The following is a 21,982-nucleotide window of genomic DNA, read 5'->3' on the forward strand; positions in this document are numbered from 1 at the left end:
GGGAGGTGGTGCACCTACAGTGTATGGAAGTTCCCAGACTAGGGGTGGATTAGGAGCTTCAAGCTGCTTCTGCGACACACACCGCAGCTCATGGCAACCCAGGATCCTTAACCCGCTGAGCAGGGCCAGGGATCCAACCCGCATCCCTACAGATACTAGTCGAATTCTTTTCTGCTGAGTCACATGCTTGCTAAAATATTTTATAAAGTGCCTTTTAAACTAAAAACTAAGTATCCATCTCATCTCTATGACTTCTAAAAATTACTTACAGTTTTATAAGACTTTGGCCTTTATTTACTATGGCATAAGCCCCAAATTTTTGTTCATTTCCAAGAACTAAACTTTGTGGCCCTTATTGCAGAATTTTGTTGACTTTATAAGCTTAGTGCAGAAAACTCCTCCGTGGAGGATAGCAACCATGCATTCGATAAATGACTGTTATAAATGATTGCACCCAAACTCTGAGGTGGTTTTGTGTGACCTTGGATAAGTCACTCTACTTTTCTCTCAAATTTCTTTTCTTACAGGGAGTTAATCATAGGAATGGCCATAAACGCCTACTTCGAGGGCGCTTTTCCTTTAAAGGGTTGATGATAAATACCAGTCACAAGGTCCAGCAGAAGAGACAGCTTCTTGAGGACAGGGAACTTTTTTCCTTCTTTGAATCAGCAGTATCTTATTGTACTTCTGTAATACAGTTCCTGGCCCATAAAGAGGTGTCAGTAAATATTGTAAATTTATGAACGTTATTAGGCAGATTGCAGTTTTGGCAGGCCACTGTTCTTAAATCTCTTTTCAGTGATCCTTTCATAGTCGGCATCCAAAGGGCCTTCGCTCTTTGCTCTGTGATATGTACTTAAGGCATTTACTTAAAAATACTCAAGTCTAAACAAATAATTCTTCTGTCTTTAGGGCACCATTTCACTTTCCCGAGGTATAGCACCCTAGGCTTGGGATCTGGGTCCGGAGGCTACAAGGAAGAGTTCGGTACGGGAAGCTCATCCTCCTGCCCTATGATTGGTCGGCTCCCACTCCACTCACGCGGCTCTCGTCTCTGATTGGCCATTGTGGCACCCCCTTTCAGCCCGCGACTACTTTGTGTGCCCCGGCGGCGCGAAGGTCCTCCGGCTCAGCTTGCCATTTGGGCTGGTCTGGGCTAGCTCTTCGGCCCACTGCTTTGCATCGCGGGCGCCAGGAATTTCCCGAGTCCGAGCGGGTAGGAAGCATCCTAGGGAAAAGCTCCCTCCCCCGCCCCATGTTCTCTTTCCCGTAACTTCCGCCTCAGAGGGGCTGTCGCAGCCGCCGGTGGGGGGGAGAGGCCAGGCACTGAACTCAGCCCTTAAGGGGGGGGCGCTGTTTTTCAGCCGGGCGAGTGTGGAAACACAGCTCTCATAGGATAAAACAGGGCTTCACTAGTCGAATGCGGGTACGATGCTATTCTAAGATCATGCTGCACGCTGCAGTGGAGCGGCCAGACCTGGGCTGCAGGCATGGGCTGAGCAGCAGCAATCACTCCTAAAAAGTAGCAAGCAGACTGCTCCTGATACCAGTGCTCTTTAGGGCCGCGGGCTGAATTGGCACGGGCTGGTCCTTTCCCCAGCGGTCGAGAATACGGCATTGCCGGAGGTGGAGCTTCAGGGAATGGAGAGTCCGGCTCCACTCGCGCCCCCTTCAGCCTCCGGCCTTCGGGCGGTAGAGGGCGGCCTACGCTTGTGTGGGAGCCAGCGCCTGAGCGCGCAGCCGCTGCCCGGCTGGATGTCTCCGGGTCCCGCTGTGGCTCAGGGCTCAGCTGGGTGGTGGATGCTGCGGTTACGCGACCAGAAGGGGGCGGGGAGAAGCCCTGGCACATGCTGGGGTCGCCGTAGGTGGCAGCGGCCGGCGCATGCGCGCCTCCTCCCAGAAGCCTGGAACGCTGAGGGGCGCGCGCCCCCATTCGCGCGCGCACGCTTGCGCTAGCTGAAGCTTCCCTTCCTGCGCTCCTTGTCAGAGCGGCTCTGGCGCGTGCGCGTGTTATCTCTGGACAACCAGAGTAGCCAGGTTCCCTCCGCTCCAGGCCCCCGCCCCCCGCCGCCCTCTCCCAGCCCCCGACCGACCCGTCCCCTTATTCTCTTCCCGGAATGGGGCCGGCGCTGCTCTGGGTCGCGCGCCCGGGACCCGGTTCGCTCTCGGTCTTTCGCTGTCAGCTACTGCCTGGCTCGCGCCGCCTCGCGCTCTCCCTCAGTCAGTGGCGCCGAAGGCTCCGTTAAGCAGTGGCAGCGGCGGTTCCTGTTTCCGTTTCTTCCTCTCCCTTCAGTAGGGAGTAGCATCCTCCACCCAGCCACCCCTCCCACTCCCCCAGCTCTGGGCAGCTGCGGCTGAGGGCTGTGGCGGCGGCGGCGGCGGCGACTGGGAAACGGCGGAGACCGCCTCTGCTCCCGCCTCGGGTAAGGGGGCGTTTGGGAGCCGGGCCCCGAGCTACTCGGGGTCTGGGGCTGGGCAAGCGCGGGATCTCGGGAGGCTCGGGGAGGTGCCTCTCCCCGCTGTCGCTGCCCCTTTCCCCCCAGGCGACCCCCAGGCCTGTTGCCGCCACTGCTGCTGCTTATCCAGCGGTTCCTGGAAAAGTGGGGAGGGAGCCCCCGGGACGCTCTGGGGGGTCCCTTTGCCGGCCCAGGGGTGGGTGCGGGCTGGGGACTAGGGGTGCCCGCCGCCCGGGTCGGGACTTGGAGCGGCACGGCCGCTGCCCTCTGTGTCGCGCATCCTTGGTTAGGGTAGGAGCCAGAGCGGAGGAGAGAAGAGATGGGGGCGGGGGTGGGAGGTGTCCGTCTTCTCTCCACACCTACCTGCCCTTTCTCCTGCAAGTCGCTTCCTGTAGTCACAGACTGTGGGGAGGAGCATGTTTGTGCGTTAGGGGCTTTCTGAGGGGTTCTCCGGCTGGAAATGGGGGAGTGGACCCGGGCAAAGATCCGCTCCCGGCGAGGGGCCGGTGCCAGGGCAGTTCACGGTGTGAGTGCCGCTGCACCCTCATTTGATGTGGAAATGATGAGCTGGCGGCTTTTGAGTATCTAAACTTATTTAGGTTAAATGAGTCCATATTTATTTGTTAAAGGAGGTTTGTCCTGCCCGAGTGAGTGGGCTGACGAGTGCAGTACCTGTTTTTCACTCACAGTGGGGATTTGCAATCTTCAACACACAGAATGCCAGAGACGCAGTGTATTTCTTAAGTTAAATGGCAGTGTCATGGTTAGAGTTTATCCCCGGTGAGCTTTAGCGTTTTGGTGTATATTGGAGTTCTGACTGAGGCCTTGGGTAGAGGCAGGGGAGGTATTGTTTCTTCTTCCCATGTTTGAATTACAGTTGACTTAAGCCACCTCAAAGTGGACCTGGGAAAGCCAGGATCTCCTGTATAAACCCCAGATCTCAAGGTAACACCAACCAAATTTCGACAAAAGTTTTCCATCAGTTTACAGTTAAATTCATCACAAGTAACTGATTGAACTTTGGCTTGGCTCTCCTTAAAAACTGCAGGCAAGGTTTAATTACAGTTTTTCTCCCCCTTGTTATTCTTGGGCTTAAAGATGTATTTATTTTCTTGATTAAATTTGCTTTTATGCATAGTTCTTTAAAGGGTGCATCATACAGAAAACATTTAGGAGAGAAAATTTCAGCACTGTAGAGTTATTATTGAAATAATGGAGTAAATTATGTTCCTTCTTTTTAAAAATAAAGTTAACCTAAAATCCTAGGCTGTATAATAAGGCTCTGTACATTGCTAGCCTTGTGATATGTACCACAAAAAGTGTATAGAAAGTCTTAATTACTTGATTTATAAACACTACAGTAAAGTAGTAAGGATGAGATGGGAATTCAGACATTTGGAACTATGATTTTGCAGCTTGGTATGTGAAAAAGCAGGGGGTTAGAAGTGAATAGGCTTTAAGGAACATGGAATAATGGTTTGGAGGCATGAATTTTCTTTTCGCTGCTTTATAAAATTGAGAATTCTGCTTGAATTGCTGAACAGCTGGAATGAAAGTTGCATAGATTGCAGAAACATGCAAAAATGTATCTTTGATCAAGTACTGAGTTAACATGAAGAGTATGTTGGGGCTTATTAGAATAGTGATTCAAAATAGTTTACACAACATAGCGCTATATAGATTGCATTTTAGGATGTTCTTAAATTGAAAGAGTCACTTGAAGTTGTTTTCCTACGATCATTTTTATTTGAGACCTATGGAACTGAAAAACAGTAATTCTGATCACATTCTGCAGTGTTTGGTCATAATTTTAACTAGTTATTTTAAGGAATTGGAGTGTCTTTAAAAGTGGTGAATTTTGGCTTGGAAAAACTTGTGCTCCTTACTTGTTTATTTTTTTAAGTGCCGTTATATCAGCAGGTTGGTCTGGAGGGGGAGCTAGTACCAAAGCAAAGTATGGCTTAATGTATATTTGAACTTTTACAACACCCAAAACCAGAATTTATGACCAGAAGAAACATAATTTTCAGTTAAAAGAGTAAGGGAATTGACACAGGCATATATCTGTACATAGTTACTTTTGCAGTTATGTATATTGTATATTAAAAATTCATTAAAAATCTTTTCATGATCTGAAATAATGGTAAGTAAAAGCTTAAGGTTTATTGAATTTCTCATTTAAAATCTCTGAAAATATGCCTGCAAATTTAGGGTCAATGATAGTAGCTTCTTAACCTTCTTGTGCATTATACCAGAAAGGAAGGTGTATATGTTAACCCTTTGTGCATGTTGCATCTTCTTATATTTTTTCTTTGTAATATCTACAGTCTTAAAATTTTAAGAGCTTCAGGTAGAGTCATATGAGAAAAAGCATCAAGTGTGTCATAAGCTACGTATTTATCACAAGTAGAGATACTTTTAATAAAGAAATGGGCCCTTCAGACATCTGGAGAGCAGGATCCCAAGGTCACATCTTAACCTCTGTTTCCTGCAGTATAAGGCAGTGAGTGAGTCCAGACTGTCAATGAAATTAAACTTGTGCCTTTGAGTATCAAGCAATTTTCTCATCCATGCCACTTTATTTAGATTACTGAACTGTAGTGGTGTGTGTGAATTTACTCTCCCAGTTCACATATTTTGCAAGTTCAAGTCTGGAATTGATGGTGTGTATATTAAAGTCATTGGAATATTTAGTTTTCTACAGATAGTGGTTGGGCTGTTTATTCTCCATTGCTCTTCATTGTGTAAAATGAATTTCAGTGCTGATAAAATAAAAAGATTATTTGAAAGGAATGACAATCTGTGAGATACAGAATTGTAAAGTGTTTACTATATTTGAGGTTAATGATATAAATTAATCAAAGCTTTATAAAACATGCTAGAATATTTTTATATATCTTCATTCATTTCTTGAATGGTTATTTTTGATTTACTATAAAGTACATTTAGTAAATACCATAGTTTAATTAAATAGTAAACACACCCATTTCATATTATAGCACATTTACAAAAGTAAAAGAAGGTGTTTCCATTTCATAATCATAAGAAAAAACATGTAAACAAGTTTATTAAAAATAAAACTAAGATTCTAAACAACTCCTAAACCAAAAGTATTACTTTTATAGTACTTTTATACTTTGTATCAATCCTGGTCCTATTGGTACTTTTCAAATGAGAGATCAATTTCTAGGAAAAAATTAAAATCATGAAAAAAAGATCAATTTCTAGTCTTCTGTAGTCAGTAGTGGTGTAGTAGGTGTAGCACTTAGAGGATCAATGCAAGATTTCCTTTGCTTCTCATATTATATTTTTGTATCATGTAGTATATGGTTTTGCAGTTTGAACTGTTCCTAAATGATAGTTTGTTATAATGAGACAAACATGTTTAAAAGTAAAAGATTTTACAACTGATTTTTTTAAAAACTTGTAAAATTTTGAACAGATGAATATTATTTGAGGATGTATATTCATTTTATATATATATATATACATATAATATGAGGATGTGTATGCATTTAAGATATATATATATAAAGAAAAATATGAAAGTATTAAAGTTTAAAAGGTCTCAAGTCTCAACCTTATTTTCTCTCTCTATTCTACTCTCCTGTGTGTATTTCCCCTTCAGCCTCCCTCCATCATCCTACAATTTTCCCTTTGGAATAATTAGGAATATAACCAGTAAAATGAACCATGCCACTCGGCACAGCTTTTTCTTCCTTGATTAAATGACTTTATATCATTCTATACAATATTCTCACCATATAGTCCATATGGACTTTATACAATACTGTACATTTTCCTTTTAATGGAAGAAGAGCAAATAGGGCCTATGGAATTATGCTGTGTATTTTTTTTCTTTTTTAGGCCCATACCATGGCATGTGGAAGTTTCCAGGTTAGGGGCTGAATGGGAGCTGCACTTGCCAGCCTATGCCACAGCCACAGCCATAGCTACAGCAACATGGGATCTGAGCTACAGCTTACAGCAATGCCAGATCCTTAGCCAGGGATCGAATCTGCATGCTCATGGATACTAGTCGAATTCTTAACCTGCTGAGCCACAGTAGGAACTCCCACCATGTATTTCAATATGAGTTATTTATACTCTTTACAGAAAGCAGAACTATAGGGTTAATTTCATTTAAGTTTTTAAAAAAATAAATTTTTTTTACTACTTAAAAATATCTTTTTTTGTGTCAGTTTTTTGGTTGGAAACTGACATACAAAAGGGAAATGTGTTTGGAATTTTAAGTTTTTAAAAAATTGACCAAGTATATCAGGCTAGTACAGATGTAGTTCAAACTGGGCTTTTCTTCTTTTCTCTTTTCTTTTGTATGGGTTCTGTAGTGTAACCCCTTCATTAAAGCCCAGGAATAGACCTTTGAAGATCACTACTGAAATGTTCCCTGTAATTTGTTGTATCTTAGAACTTGGATTTTTCAAAATTAAATTGATTCAGGGATAAATTGAATAAATATGACCTAACATATTTATGTTAAGAACAGTTACACTTGCCATAGTCTCAATGACTGGTTTGTGTAAAGTTCGCATAAAATAAATAATAAAATGTCGATGTTAATCTTAGATGTTACGGTAAATTAAGCTGATGTTTATTTTAGAATCTGAGTTATGAGAAACATTACATGATATGAACTTTACTATAACTTTCTGATTATAAATGAACAAAAGTTAAGTGAAAATGGGAGATTATTCTTTTTGATTTACTTCAAATAACTAAAATGAACTTGTGTCTATGTAAATTTTCTTATTTAATTAAGACTGTTAATGAACCATGGATGGGTTTTAAATATTTACTGATTTATGGCTGGTTATTTATATCTTTTAAACAAGATAATTGCCATTTTTTATGTATATATTTTTTCTTTATAGCTGGTTTACAGTGTTCTGTCAGTTTTCTACTGTATAGCATTGTGACCCAGTTACACATAACATGTATAGATTCTTTTTTCTCACATTATCATGCTCCATCATATTGCCATTTAATATGCCGTTAATATCTAGAGCCAGAATAAATTTGCATATAGTCAAAGTGATATATATAAACCATCAAACTTGTAAAAGCATAACAATTTTATTAAATGACTTAGCTAGTTTTAAAAATTACTTTTATAGTTTTGGAAATATAGTTTATTAAATATCCTGATAAGTGGTAAAGATCGAATAATATAATTTGTAGCTTTTATATTACTTTCATTATCTCAGCCTTAGCTACACCTGAGGTGGTCAGTGAAAGGAGGGAGATTGGAGGGAATGTCCTGCCTTCTTTGGAGGTCAGGGAGGTTTCTTCTTCAGTTTTTCCCTCTTTGTTCACTTCCTTATTCTCCCTGTTTGTTGTGTTTCCTTACCCAACGGTAGTGGAAAATGTGGGAGTTTGCATCTTTATAGGATTTTTTTTTCATAGTGTTCATAGAACATTTCCGGTAAAACATTAGCTTTTATGTTACAATAAGTTTATTATAATTGCATTTCCTTCTGTGGCAGGAGGCAAGAGACTAGAAGTAATTCACTTGATATGGGGTTTAATATTATTTATCAGAAAAGGGATGTGGGAGATGCTGGTTCATTGTTAAGGATCCTGTGTCAGTCGCATTATTCTACTGACTATTTAATGCATGGTAATACCTTCTTCCGGTTTCTTGGAACACATTCTCATGCCTCCTCTGTTATTTCTGTTTTTGACTACAAGGAATTGTTTTTAGAATGTATCTTCACCTTCTTCATGTGCCTTACTGCAATAATGTAAAAAATCAAAAACAAAACCACAAACAATGAAAACCTGTGTCCACAGAAGAGAATTAACTCAGAAGCTGAATGAACAGCAATATTCTACATTCATGGGAATAATGTTAACAGATTTAAGACAGTTATTGTGAAAAGTTCATAAAGGTAAAGTCTGTGTTTGATAATAGGGGCCCTAATCATTTGAAATCTGACTGATTAGATTTCTCTAATACATGGAATTGTATACCTGAATATACCTGAAAGAGGTATGTTCAGTAGAGATTGTTATTTTTGTGTGTGAGTCTTGAGTTCTGTGAATAACTACTTAATTCATTCAGTTACCAAATGGCAAAAGGTTATAATTTTGAGAAATCCCATTCTTTAAAATTAGAGCTTAAGCCAGAATAAATATTTTGTTTTCTTTTTATGTTCCAGATTTTTCTTGCTCTTTTAGAGTGTTTAGGGACACTCTAGGGCTTAGGAAGGTGGTAATTGAAATTCTTGTGCCAAAAAATCTTTCTTTAGCATTGATAAAATGAGTGTCAGCAGCGTGAGAAACATAGGTTTACTGAGTAATCCTGACTACAAGATTACAGATATCTAGGTCTTCACTAATTAAAACTGTTTATTTTTAAGGTCCAAATAGTAGAAGTATCAGGTTGATACTTATAGGTGTAAGACATTTATAGAATGAACTGTTTTTAATTTGTAAGTAAGTGAAGAATATGCTCACTGTTCTTGAGTAAGCTGAAGAGGTATATACCTACTAAGGATGTCCAAATAATAAACTCAAGAAACTTGCTCATATGCAATTAGGAATGGCTCTTCTTAATAAAAAGACTCTATTAGTGTTTATAGTGGCACAAATTATAATGGTGAAAATGAAATCACGAAATAATTCTGATTTGGAAGTTTGTTGGATAACAAATAAAAGAGCACATCCTCATTCTGTAACTGTTCTGGGAACCTCACTTAGAGCCATGCAGAATACTGCCTGAAAGAAAATCATGCTCAATAACTGAAAACTGAAGAATTTTCACAGAAAATTTCTTATGTATGTATATATTTGTGTAGTACAGTACTTTCTCTATCCATGACAGATAATAAGGTTAGAAAGAAAGGTACCTAACTTTTGGAAATTCTGAAGGGAAAAGGATCTGAAGTTTGGAAAAAGGCTGGTTTCTTCATGTTTTGGTGATGTTCTTTGATATAAAAATTTCTGAAAGCTCTATAGATGTAAATTTAAAATCTGAGTTCTTTTTGGTAGCTTTATTGAAATATAATTTATCTAACATAAAATTCACAATTCAAGTTTTAGTAAATTTATAGTTGTATAACAGTTATTACAATCCGATTTTAGAACACTTTCAATTCTAGAAAACTCCCTCCTTACAGCTTGCCCAAACCCTGCTCCTACTCCCAAGCTCCAGGCAACTGCTCCTCTGCATTTTGTCTCTATAGTTTTGCTGTTTCTAGAAATTTGGCATTAATGGAATTGTAATTATGAAGTCTTCTGTGGGTTTGACTCTTTTCATTTAGTATAATCCTGTTTAGTAATTTGAAAGAACGGACAAAATGGAAAAGCTTTGAACTTGGAATCAGGAGATTTGGGTACTATTGTTGGTTCTGCCACCCAAATGTCTGAGCTTGGGTAAACCATTTGTCTTCTCTGGATCTCAGCTTCTTTTTCCATAAAATAAATCATTTTGATTTTCTTCTATTCCAGTTTTCACAGCTGGGTAGATTCACTGACCTTTCCCTAGAATGGTCCCTTAACTCTTACCCTTAAGTATAATCACTTTATGTCAATATATGTTTTTTTTCTGAATCAAAAATAAGATTTTTGATCTAAGAGATGACTCAGCAATGCACAAATCTGGGACTGTCTTGAGAATCAAGATGGCTGACTATAACTTTTTCTTGGGCATTTCTTAGTTCCTGTGTACAACTTTGAGAATAGGGATGGTCTTAAATGCCGAGTTAATAATTAAGACTTTTGAAGCAAATAAAGGCTAAGTTGAATAATTCTCAGAAGTATTGCTTTAGAAGTGATTGAAGCTTCTTATGAACATAAGAAATAACTATGCTTTTCACGTATTTTTTGTTTTGGAAGTAGACGGTGAAGTGGAGCAATTGTAGTTAAGATTGAGCCAGGTTGGGCTCAAGGCAGCCACATGGGATTAGACTCTTTTTCAAAGAAGAACCAAAAGAAATGTATGGCTACCATTGGAAGCTGTCCTTGGGCTCATCTGGAGGCCAAGCCGACAGATAACATTCAGATGACATACTAGGAAAAAAAATACATATGTAGGGAGTTAAAAATAGGGGTGTGTATATGTATGTGTAGCAGGTATAGACAATTAAGTAGGCTGGTGTCAGGTGTATGCTAAAGGGTATATGAAATATATAATAAAAGAGCAGTTTGAATAACAACTAGCTAAATTTAAAAAATGAGTGCTGTGACTACATTCAAATATTCAATAAGTTTGGCTCAGAAACTATCAGAGCTTCTTCTGTCATCTATAATAGTAGGAAGTATGGTTATGAAATGATTGAACTTTTATTTTTTCCCATCATACTAGAATATATAGTGGTAACCCACAGAGCAGGCAGGGTAGAGGAGGGGAATGTAGTTATAAATGTATTTTACTGGTGGTGTCATTATATCAGCATAAGAAAATTTGTTTCATGCTTTATAGTCACACTTTTTTTTCAGAAAGGTATTTTTAATTTAGATAAATCATCTTATAACTAGAAATATCCCTCAAACCTATATTTAATGAATAAAGATTTGTCACTTTTGACAGTATTAATAAAGACTGTGTTAAGACTTTAAAGGAGTTCCAAAAGTTGAATCCCAAAGCATTTAATGAAATGGCAGCATTCTAGGAGTAGAGTTGCCATTCTATTTTTATGGCAACAATATTCTTTTGAAAATATGCATTGACATTTATTTTCAAATGTCCCACTGAAGTTGTACTACACATAAGGTACCTAAATATGAATTGTGTAATTGGAAAAATTTCAGCGTAAAGGAGACACTTCTTTCTCTAACTTCTGAAGCTTCAAAATATTAAAGATGATCATCATTCATATTTTCCCAGGGAATTTTAATTTTTAATCATAATAATAAGTGAGCAGCTGTCAGAAGGTATAGCCATTTTCTAGGTTTACAATTCTTGTTCTTTATATAGTTCTCTTCAAATACTTGTCCTTAAGAAAATAGATACTAGGGATTTCCTAGGTAATCAAATACTGCTTTGATATTTAAGCAAAACATCAGAGCAAGACTAGAACCACATTAAAGCAGTAAAAATGATTATTTAGGAGTTTTATAACAGCAAAGGGAAAAAATGGAGCAATACATAGTGGAAAAAAATGTATACAGAACATCGTTGCCTCACATCAGATGTAGAAGGCATCTTTACAAAGAGTGACAAATCAAATCAAATAAACTGAATAATTTGTGCCCTTTTCCTAGTTAAGTGAAAATGAAATGAGCAGGTAACTATAGAAAGGGTCCTCCAAAATACTTACATTCGTTAATGGTTCTTTTCTCATTGACTTCCTACAGGGGATATTTCAGACCTTTTCTACCTCTTTCCTGGTCCCCAATTCTAGTATACTGCTCTCAGAGTTTGTGGGTTATTTCACTTTTTATCATTATTATTATTTTTGGAAAAGAATAAGAAGGTTAAGATGATCAGACAGATGTTTCCTCTGCTTTGCTTTATCTGTAAATTGTGTTATTTCCCCTCCCTTCTACCCTTTGGTGTCAGGGATGTGTCCGTTAGGCTTTCATGACGACTACATGACTACTGCTTTCACCCCTGCTGCTTAGAATATATGGGTTCATTAGTTCACGCCTTTATCTTTTTTTTTTTTTTTTTTTTTGTCTTTTTGTCTTTTCTAGGGCCGCTCCCGCAGCATATGGAGGTTCCCAGGCTAGGGGTCCAATCGGAGCTGTAGCTGAAGGCCTGTGCCAGAGCCTACACACAGCTCACGGCAACGCAGGATCCTTAACCCACTGAGCAAGGCCAGGGATAGAACCCACAACCTCATGGTTCCTAGTCGGATTGTTAACCACTGAGCCACCACTGGAACTCCACGCCTTTATCATTTTAATTTCGATCTCTGCTAGCAACATCTCTACTGGCCTAAAAACAAAAAAACAAACCCTAAACCACCTTTTCTTACTAACTTTATGCTTTTCTATTTTTTCTGTCACCCCCCCCCCTTTTGGTTTTACCCACAGCCCTACTGTTTCAATTTTGCTACTTTATTTTTCACTAAAATTACTCATCTGCTGTTACCAGTGACCTTCTGAATTGCCAAATGAAGACTTTTTAAAGTATTAATTTTTGCTTTTTAATTCTTCAGATTATACATGATGCATCTCTTTATTCTCCTTGCTTTTCCTTATAGTTTTATAATCCTCCTGGTTCTCTTTTCTGTTCTAGCATCTCTTCGTTCCCAAGATCACCTTGTTTATTGAGTAGTTGCCTTATGCATTTTTCTTAATCTAGACTTTTTTCCTTGTAATTTTACCTGGTTTTTTGGCTTCAGTGACTGCCTCTTTAGAAGGTTCCCATCCATATGGCAAGTACTTGAACTCCACTTTCTAGCTTTCTAAACTGTTTGTTATGCCATCAAGGTCAATATGCTCAAATCTGAATTTTCTCTCACCCCAAATATATTTTTTATAACTTTCCTTTCTCTATTGTTGGCTTACCCCTCTCATTGCCCAAACTTGAACTCTAAGTTATCTTTGAATTCTCTATCAGATTCATTTGGTTGTCAAGCTGTGAACTTTGTTACTACAGTGTTTCTTCATTTTATCTGCTCTTTTCTAATTTCTTTTTTTACTATAGAAGTTCAGGTTCTCATTGCCACTAACATATAAATAATTATAATTTTGTAATTACTATGATGGAGAGGAGAAAGAGTCAGTTCTACTAGAATGTGATAGGTAGGAAAGGCTGTATTGAAAAGAAGTGCCATTTAAGCTTATCATCAGAGAGTAAGTAAGGGATATTCTGGGCAAGAAAACAAGAAAGACTTATTAGAAGTTTATTATATGTTGTCACCTCATCAGACTTGCTTTAATCCTTACCATAGTGTTTTTCTTATTGGCATGTGCTATTATCTTTCTTCAGATGTTAAAGATAATTGAATGAAGACTGTAAAGCCAGAGAGACACAGCATAACATGTATTTTATTACCTAGCTTGAGTTAGTAGAGTATTAAAAATGTAACAGGGTGAAAAAATGAGCAGTATTTGCATTGAAGACTGATACTGAAGTCTGACTAAAATTTACATTAAAAGCTCTGTCTCAGGTTCCTGACATTTGGAATGTAAATCTTCAGTGGGCAGCTGTTTTCAGTCTACACTTGACCCTTGAACAACTCTGGTTGGAACTGTCTAGTTCTACTTATATCCGTTTATTTTTCAGTTGTAAATTCTGCAATACTATAAGGTTTGTGGTTGATTGAGTCTGTGAATGTGGAGGAACTGCAGATACAGAGGGCCAACTATAAATCATACTCATATTAACTCCTGCGTGTTCTTCAAGGGTCAACTTATTTATATATGGCTTTATCTTTTATTTTTGCTTCTTGCCCCACATGTGTGTGAATGCCCAACAGTAGTGCTCAGAAATATCTTTATATTAATAGTCATAACACTGAAAGTTAACCAAAGGCTACATCAAGTAAAGAGGTTATCAACTATTTCTTTTTCCTGAGAGAAACAATGTTTTGTGCTTTTCAGAAGGGAAGCATTAAAAACCATAACAGTTTTAAAATGATTAAACCAAAAATTGACTTACTGGCTTTGTAAGTAGGAAGAACAGAAGTGGGAGCAGTCCAGGAATGACCATATCCAAGAATTTAAATGATGTCTTCAGGGTCCTCTCCATTTTCTACTTGACTTCTTTCTGTCTGTTGGTCTTATTATATACTTAGGTTAGAAGGCTTCAATCATGGCAGAGATGTATGGACTGAGACCACTGAGAACTTGTGTCCAAAGGAGGATCTGATGGGGCCCATCCTTGGATTAATCACGGTGGGGGAATTGCCATTGTCATTGTCATCAGAACCACATATTTCTCCAAAGAAGACATACAGATGGCCAACAGGAACATGAAAAAATGCCCAGCATTGCTAATTTTTAGAGAATTGCAAATCAAAACTACAATGAGGTATCATTTCACATCAGTCCAAACGACCATCATCAAAAAATCTACAAATAATAATTGCTGGAGAGGGTATAGATAAAAAGAAACCCCCCTGCATTGTGGACGGGAATGTAATGTTGGTACAGTCACCATGGAGATTCCTTAAAAAACTAGAAAGAGTTGCCATTTGATCCTGCAATCCCACTCCTGGGCATATTATCTTGAGAAAACCAGAATTTGAAAAAATACATGTACCCCTATGTTCACGGCAGCTATTTACAGTAGCCAAGACATGTAAACTACCTAAATGTCTATTGACAGATGAATGGATAAAGATGTGGTATATACACTCACAATGGGATATTACCTAGCCATAAAAAGGATGAAATAATGCTATCTGAAGCAACATGGGTGGACTTAAAGATTATCATATAAGTGAAGTAAGCCTGACAGAGACAAATATCATGTGATAACACTTATGTACGGGATCTAAAAAAAAGGTACAAATGAACTTATTTACAAAACAGAGATAGATCCACAGACATAGAAAACGAATTTATGGTTACCAAAGGGGAAAGTGGGGGGAGGATAAATTAGGAGTTTGGAATTAACAGATATAGACTACTATATATAAAATAGATAACCAATAAGGAGCTACTGTATAGACAGGGTACTATACTCAGTATATTTTAATAACTAAAAGGGAAAAGAATCTGAAAAGGATTATATGTAACTGAATCACTTTGCTGTACACTTGAAACTAATATAACATTGTAAATCATTTCATTTTGGTACTTCAATTAACGAATAAAAGGACCACATAAATTGCAAGAGGGTCAGTTCTCCCAGGGATGAGAATACTATTAACTAGAGAAATGGAAGAAGGGATGTGAAGTGGGTAAAAACACTCTATAGTTGGTAGAGAGATGGAGGAAAGGAAGGGAATAGTAGACACAGGAAAGAGAAATACATACATAGGAGAGAGACGCAGGTAAAGGGAAGGGAACTGGTGTTGAGAATTTACTGTATGGTAAGCCTTGGGTTAAGCATTTTATGTTTCATCTCCACACCCCAACAGAAGCAGCTATATTACCGCTAGAGTATAGCTGCTTCTAGAATGTAGGTTTAAAAAAGCTTTTCTTTCTGTTTTATTCTTTTTTTTTTTTTTTTTTCCATTTGGCATATTTCCTTTGTTTTTCCGTGGCTAGAAAACTAAAAAAATTTTTAAAATTTACATGCAGTAAAACTCACATTTTGTGGTAAGATATTTCTGTGGGTTTTGATACATGCATAAAATATGTAACTGCTGCAAGGGCTGTTGTTGCACCTTTGTAGTAAGCCTCTCTCTTTGTTTCCACCCCCCTGATAAACACTACTGTGTTCTTTATGGTAAACGTTTTGCTTTTTCTAGAATGTCATATAAATGGAATGCAGACTTTTGGATCAGCTCCTTTAAAAATGTATTTGAGATTGATTCATGTTGTTGCATGTGTTAATAGCTTGTTCCTTTTCATTGCTATATATGTATGTACCATAGATTGTCCATCCATTCATCTCTTGAGAAATGTTTTGGCTTCTGGTTTTTGGCAATTATAAATAAAGTGGCTATAAACATTTGAGAATAGTTTTTTGTATGGATGCAGTTTTCTTTTCATTTAGGTAAATACCTAGGAGAGGGATTGCTGCATTATGTGGTAGATGTATATTTAGTTTTATAAGAGACTGCTAAACTATTTTCTAAAGTGACTATACTCATTGTTGGTGGGAATACAAAAGTATGACAGTTCCAGTTGATCTCCGTCCTTGTCAGCACTTGGTATTGTCAAGTTTTGTTTTATTTTTGATTTTAGTTCTTTTAGTAGGGTTATAGCATTGTGGTTTTAAATTCCATTTTCCTAATGACTCATGATACTGAGTGTATTCTCATGTGCTTGAAAATACCTTTTTTTAAAATATTCTTAGAATGCATATTTGCTTTTTATAAATGACTGCAGTTTTTTCCAAAATGGCACACTAAATGGCCTTGGAAAGGTTTTTGACTAGCGTTTAGGTTATAGTTGCTTCATCCCGCAATCCATTGGACATCATTCATATTAAAAAAAAAAAAGCTCTCTGGAGTTGCGCAATGCAGCAGTCCTGCCTGTATCTTTATAGCCATTATCTAGAATTATTGGTGATTGGGTTCCATGGAAAATTTGAGTACTATCAAATGATGCATTTAAAAATCATTTTTCAGTGTTTCCCTGAAATTAAATGTTGTCCAGGAACAGGTTCTGAAGAAATGCCCTACAGGCAGTATGTTTAATAGATCAGACTTGGGAGATGGAAAGACCTATTTCAGATACTCAACTTCTCCATTAACTGCATGAGTGACCTTGGGCATCTTATGTAGCTTCTCTGAAGCCATTTCTTTATCAACAAAAGAGGATTGATAATATCTCTCTTTGTGGATTTGGTAAGCATTATCAGTAATGCATGTAAAATACCTGACGCAGAGTAGACCTCCTCAAGTTGCAGCTGCTTTTACTTCTGTTTCTTACCACTACTTAGTGCCAAGAGTCATATTCAACAAAGGCTTTTTTTTTTTTTCCCCTGTTTTTTTAGGGCTGTGCCTTCAGCATATGGGTGTTCCCAGGCTAGGGTTCTAATGGGAGTATAGCTGCTGTCCTACACCATATCACTGCAACGCCAGATCCACTGCATCTGTGACCTATACCACAGCTCATGGCAACACCAGATTCCCAACCCACTGAGTGAGGCCAGGGATCAAACCTGCGTCCTCATGGATGCGAGTTGGATTTGTTTCCATTGAGCCAGGATGGGAACTCCATATTCAATGAAGGCTAATTAAGGGTACCAGCAAGGCAGAGGAAAGAGAATTTGAAAAAAAAATCAAAAATACTTAATAATGGAGTTGCCGTCGTGGCGCAGTGGTTAACGAATCTGACTAGGAACCATGAGGTTGCGGGTTCGGTCCCTGCCCTTGCTCAGTGGGTTAAGGATCTGGCATTGCTGTGAGCTGTGGTGTAGGTTGCAGACGCAGCTCGGATCCCGCGTTGCTGTGGCTCTGGTGTAGGCTGGCAGCTACAGCTCCGATTCGACCCCTAGCCTGGGAACCTCCATACGCCGCGGGAGCGGCCCAAGAAATAGCAAAAAGACAAAAAAACAAAAAAAACCTTAATATTTAAAAAAAATTTTTGAAGTAGTAATTAAGAAATAAATAAGAGTTTTTTTGGACTAATCTTAGTGTTTATATTTCAGAGGGAGGATTATATTACTATATTTTCTCTACTTAGAGCCTTTAAAGATCTAAATTTGGTCTCACCACTACCACTGCCATCTGTACCACCGCCGCTGTATCATGCCTGTATTAAAGAAAGACTTTTAAATTTATAACTAGGAGTTCCCGTCGTGGTGCAGTGGTTAACGAATCTGACTAGGAACCATGAGGTTGCGGGTTCGGTCCCTGCCCTTGCTCAGTGGGTTAACGATCCGGCATTGCCGTGAGCTGTAGTGTAGGTTGCAGACGCGGCTCGGATCCCACGTTGCTGTGGCTCTGGCGTAGGCCGGTGGCTACGGCCGGTGGCTACAGCTCGATTCGACCCCTAGCCTGGGAACCTCCATATGCCGCGGGAGCGGCCCAAGAAATAGCAACAACAACAACAACAACAACAAAAAAAAAAGACAAAAAAAAATTTATAACTAATATTTAGGGACTTAGAAATGCACTTTACTTGTTTGAGACAAGAAGATATGTGACTGAATACTTGTTGGCATTATTAGTTCTGTCCAGGGAAGTGAGAATATTTGAGGTTCCAGGAATTTTATCACATTTTTCTAGACTTTATAATTTCTTCTTGTGAGTCCATGGTGATTATAGTAAAATCTTTAAAACAGGAAGGCAGAACCAGGGAGATTAGTTTAGATCTGCTTTATGGATACATCGAGAGGTATAGAGATGAGTTTAAGTTGAGTTTCTGGACCTGGGAAGTAATTTAGAAAGCTTAACTGAAGAAGAGTGTTAGTGTGATTTTGTTTGTTTGGTTTTAAACTCTTTACCTTGGTATTTTTCATTTATTAGATATGTTGGTTTCTACTTCTGTATAGTAAGGAGGTTTTATAACTTTGAGTCAGACTATTTTGGCTCACTTTTGTTACTTCTCAAGTGGATTTTTGCTTTTTTTTTTTTGATAACAATATTGGAGGAGTAAGAAATAGCTGAAGAAATAGAATTAAAGGTCTTTCTTTTCCTCCATTTCTTCTCTCAGATAAGTAATACATTAGAATATTTCAGTCCAGTCGTTTTGTAGCTTGAGATCAGAAAAGAAAGGTGTGCATTTATATCTCCTGTCTTCATCTGCCTTTCTTGCCTTTGATCAACTATGTTTCAAGTTAACAAAACCTAGATATTTAGTGAGTACTATCTCCAGTTGCTGAACAACTAAAGTTTCTGAGGTTCTTTTGCAACTGGGTATATAACCTTGTGGAGAAGTTCTGATAAATGGTATAAGTGTGAAAGTGTGATATTTCCCAAAGTTTTATTTAAAGGGAGAGATGAACCGGCATCTTTTTCTCTCCAGCTTCTAACCTAGATCCTGAGGACAGGGGCTGTCCTCTAGGGATGATGAACTGGAGAATGAGAGGACACCATATGTCGATGACCTGGTAGAACAGCCCTAGATTGCGTTTTTTTTTTTTTTTTTTCAGATTATTTCATGTTAGGGAGAAGTAAACTTCTGTTTTGATTAAACTGTAGTTAATTTGTCCCCCTCTCCCCCCATCATAAGGCACTCTCCTGCTTCTTGTCTGTGGTTAAACTCTTGGTGCCACTTTGTTTTTCCACTGAAGTCTCTGCTTCTAACATTTTCCATATATTTTTTCACAGATACAGCATTGCAATTAGATGTAGGTATATACACTAGTTATATGAAATTTTAATTACTTTAAAGAAACTTCTCAGACAGGAATATAAAAGAATGTGTGAGTGCAGTTGCAGATACTTTACTTCCTACTGAAAAAGATAAAATTTCCAGAAAATACTGTGCAACCATTAAGTACCACCACCACCTCTCTCCCTTGTTCCCCAGTGGTGGTAGACGTAGATTAAGTTGGTTGATTGGCCACCAGCCGCTCCTCCAGTGATTATATCTGGATTATTGATACTACCCTCCCCCCTTCTTACCTTCCTCTTTTGGAGAACTCATCCTATCCCTACCCTACTCTTGTCACATGGTGTTAAGCTTATTACCATCAGAGTTCAAGGATGGTTGTGTGAGTCGGGGAAATAGTAGCTCTGTTCTGGGCTTTTGAAATTGCACCTAGCAAGGAAAGAAGCTGTAGGATGTGGAAAGGCTGGTTTAGGAGAATCATGCTAACACTTAGATGCAGAAATAGAGATGGAAGGAAACAATCTAGTCTTTTCCTTAGGAAATGGACATGCTGCTTCATTTAGGCTAATTAGAATCTCTTTTCTAATAACTTTTGATAACTTGCAACTGAGATGTAATTTCAAGTCTGTGTTGGGCACTTGAATTGGAGCATCAAATCAAGGTACAGAAATTTCTTTAAAGCTGTATTCCTAAATATAAATAAATACATTAAAAAAATTTAAAGGGTGATAGAAGCGATATTCTTTGTCACTTTGGAGAAAATTTTTACCTGGCACAAAATTTGTACTATCTCAATTACTCAAGCAAATTACTCATTTTATAAATTATATTTGATAGAGAAGAAAAGAAACTATAATTTTTCTTTAAGGATCTAGAGAATTTTAAAAGGAAAAGCACCCACACGCCTCCAAACAACAATAGTAATAATAAAATATGCACAAAAGCTCCTAGCACTAAAAACCATCATTTAAGTACTGTGAACTATAGTTCTTCTCTTGGATCTCTTTATAAATAGAATATGAACTTATTTTTATTTTAGGAACACTGTATAGGAAAGTTATGAACTGGTGGCTGTACTGGTCCTTTGCAGTTGGGATGATAAATAATAGAATCTTATAAGAACTTAAAACATTTACTTTTTATATTCCTGGTATTGAAAATAATATCTTTTATGATTGATTTGATATTTATGTTTCTTTTCTTTTCTTTTTTTTTTTTTGTCTTTTTGCCATTTCTAGGGCCGCTCCCGCGGCATATGGAGATTCCCAGGCTAGGGGTCGAATCGGAGCTGTAGCCACCGGCCTACGCCAGAGCCACAGCAACGCGCGCGGGATCCGAGCCGCGTCTGCAACCTACACCACAGCTCACGGCAACGCCGGATTGTTAACCCACTGAGCAAGGGCAGGGACCGAACCCACAACCTCATGGTTCCTAGTCGGATTCGTTAACCACTGCGCCACGACTGGAACTCCTATGTTTCTTTTCTAATGCAAAAAATATTTACTTTGTGGCAGAATCATCTGTGGTTTCTTAAGTAGCATCATATACTTCACTCTTCTAAATTAGAACTAGAGAGTTTTCCTAAAATTTTTGTTATAGAAGAACAGTAGAGAGGCAAAGGAAAGAAGATTTGTAAAGAGTGATCAGAGTACTTTTGATAATTAAGCCACACTGGTTTAAATATAAATGGATGAAGAAATATCTAGATTGCTATGCAAAGAAAGAAGGCAAATGAAGTCAGAGAAGTTATCTTGGTGAGTATCACCCAGAAGGGATGTTATTTCAAAAATATTTCAATTTCCCTCTTCTCCTGACACCACATTTTCTTTCCTGCTGCTCCTGGTGACACTTTTACTGTCTCAGAGGTCTATTTTCCTTTTTGATTAGGCAGTTTAGTAATTTGCTCCACAAATGTTTGTTGAGGAAGTACTGTAAGACAGGCACTGTATTAGGTCCCAATTGTGTCAACAGAAACTATATTGCTTGACAGGAGGATGCTTTAATCACTAGGTAGGGTTTTACTTTTTTTATTCATTCATTCTATTTATAATTTTAAACTTTAGAGATTATAATGAATCCCCATGTAGCATCACCTGACCTTAACCACTATCCTCTGTTAGAAAACAAAATTCAGCTGAGTAAATTTGCAGATTTAATTGGCTTTATTTAGTGATTCATAAATTGGGCAGCAGTCCATCTAGCAAATAGAAAGGAGGTCTGAAGAGCTGAACAGAATGGGAGGCTTTTATAGGTTAAAGGGGACAGGGACAAGGAAAGAGTAGATTACCTCATCTTTCTTTGGGGAATGGAAGAGTTCTCTCAGACTGATTACCTCACTACTGCTGACCAGGAAATTCCAGATCGAAGATTACATTCCTGTGAGAGGTTGAAATTACGTTAGGTTAGCTATTAAGTCTAGTTTTGCTCAGATGGAGCTTAAGCACAAGTGACTCCATTTTGGGCCTGTTGTCTCTCTCTTTTTTTTAACACTTCTCTCAACACTTTTTTTGTTGATACATTTTCATGAAAATACCAGAAATCGTGCTATTTTATCTGTAAATACTTGAGGATGAAACAATTTTTTTTTTGTAGTGTAACTACAATGCCATTATCATACCTAAAAACTTAACCATAATTCCTTAAAATTAATTAATTAATGCTCCCCAATTATGTACAAGTCAAGTGCCTGATTATGGACAAAAACTTTTTGCATTTGG

General features: G+C 38.2%; 1 protein-coding gene across 2 annotated transcripts in view; it reads left to right on the forward strand.

Moving 5' to 3' along the window:
* The window catches only part of FUT8 (fucosyltransferase 8), a 284,866-nt gene continuing 263,951 nt past the window's right edge, over window positions 1,068-21,982 (forward strand). Inside the window, exon 1 of one of the 2 annotated variants that reach the window (XM_005666322.3) lies at window positions 1,068-1,216. The gene's annotated coding sequence lies outside the window, so the exon portion shown is untranslated. Of the gene's footprint in view, window positions 1,217-1,289; window positions 2,424-21,982 lie in introns of those variants that run through there. The other variant, XM_005666321.3, reaches the window with a different exon arrangement.

The sequence above is a fragment of the Sus scrofa genome, chromosome 7 (genome assembly GCF_000003025.6).
Source record: "Sus scrofa isolate TJ Tabasco breed Duroc chromosome 7, Sscrofa11.1, whole genome shotgun sequence".
Lineage (NCBI taxonomy): Eukaryota > Metazoa > Chordata > Mammalia > Artiodactyla > Suidae > Sus > Sus scrofa.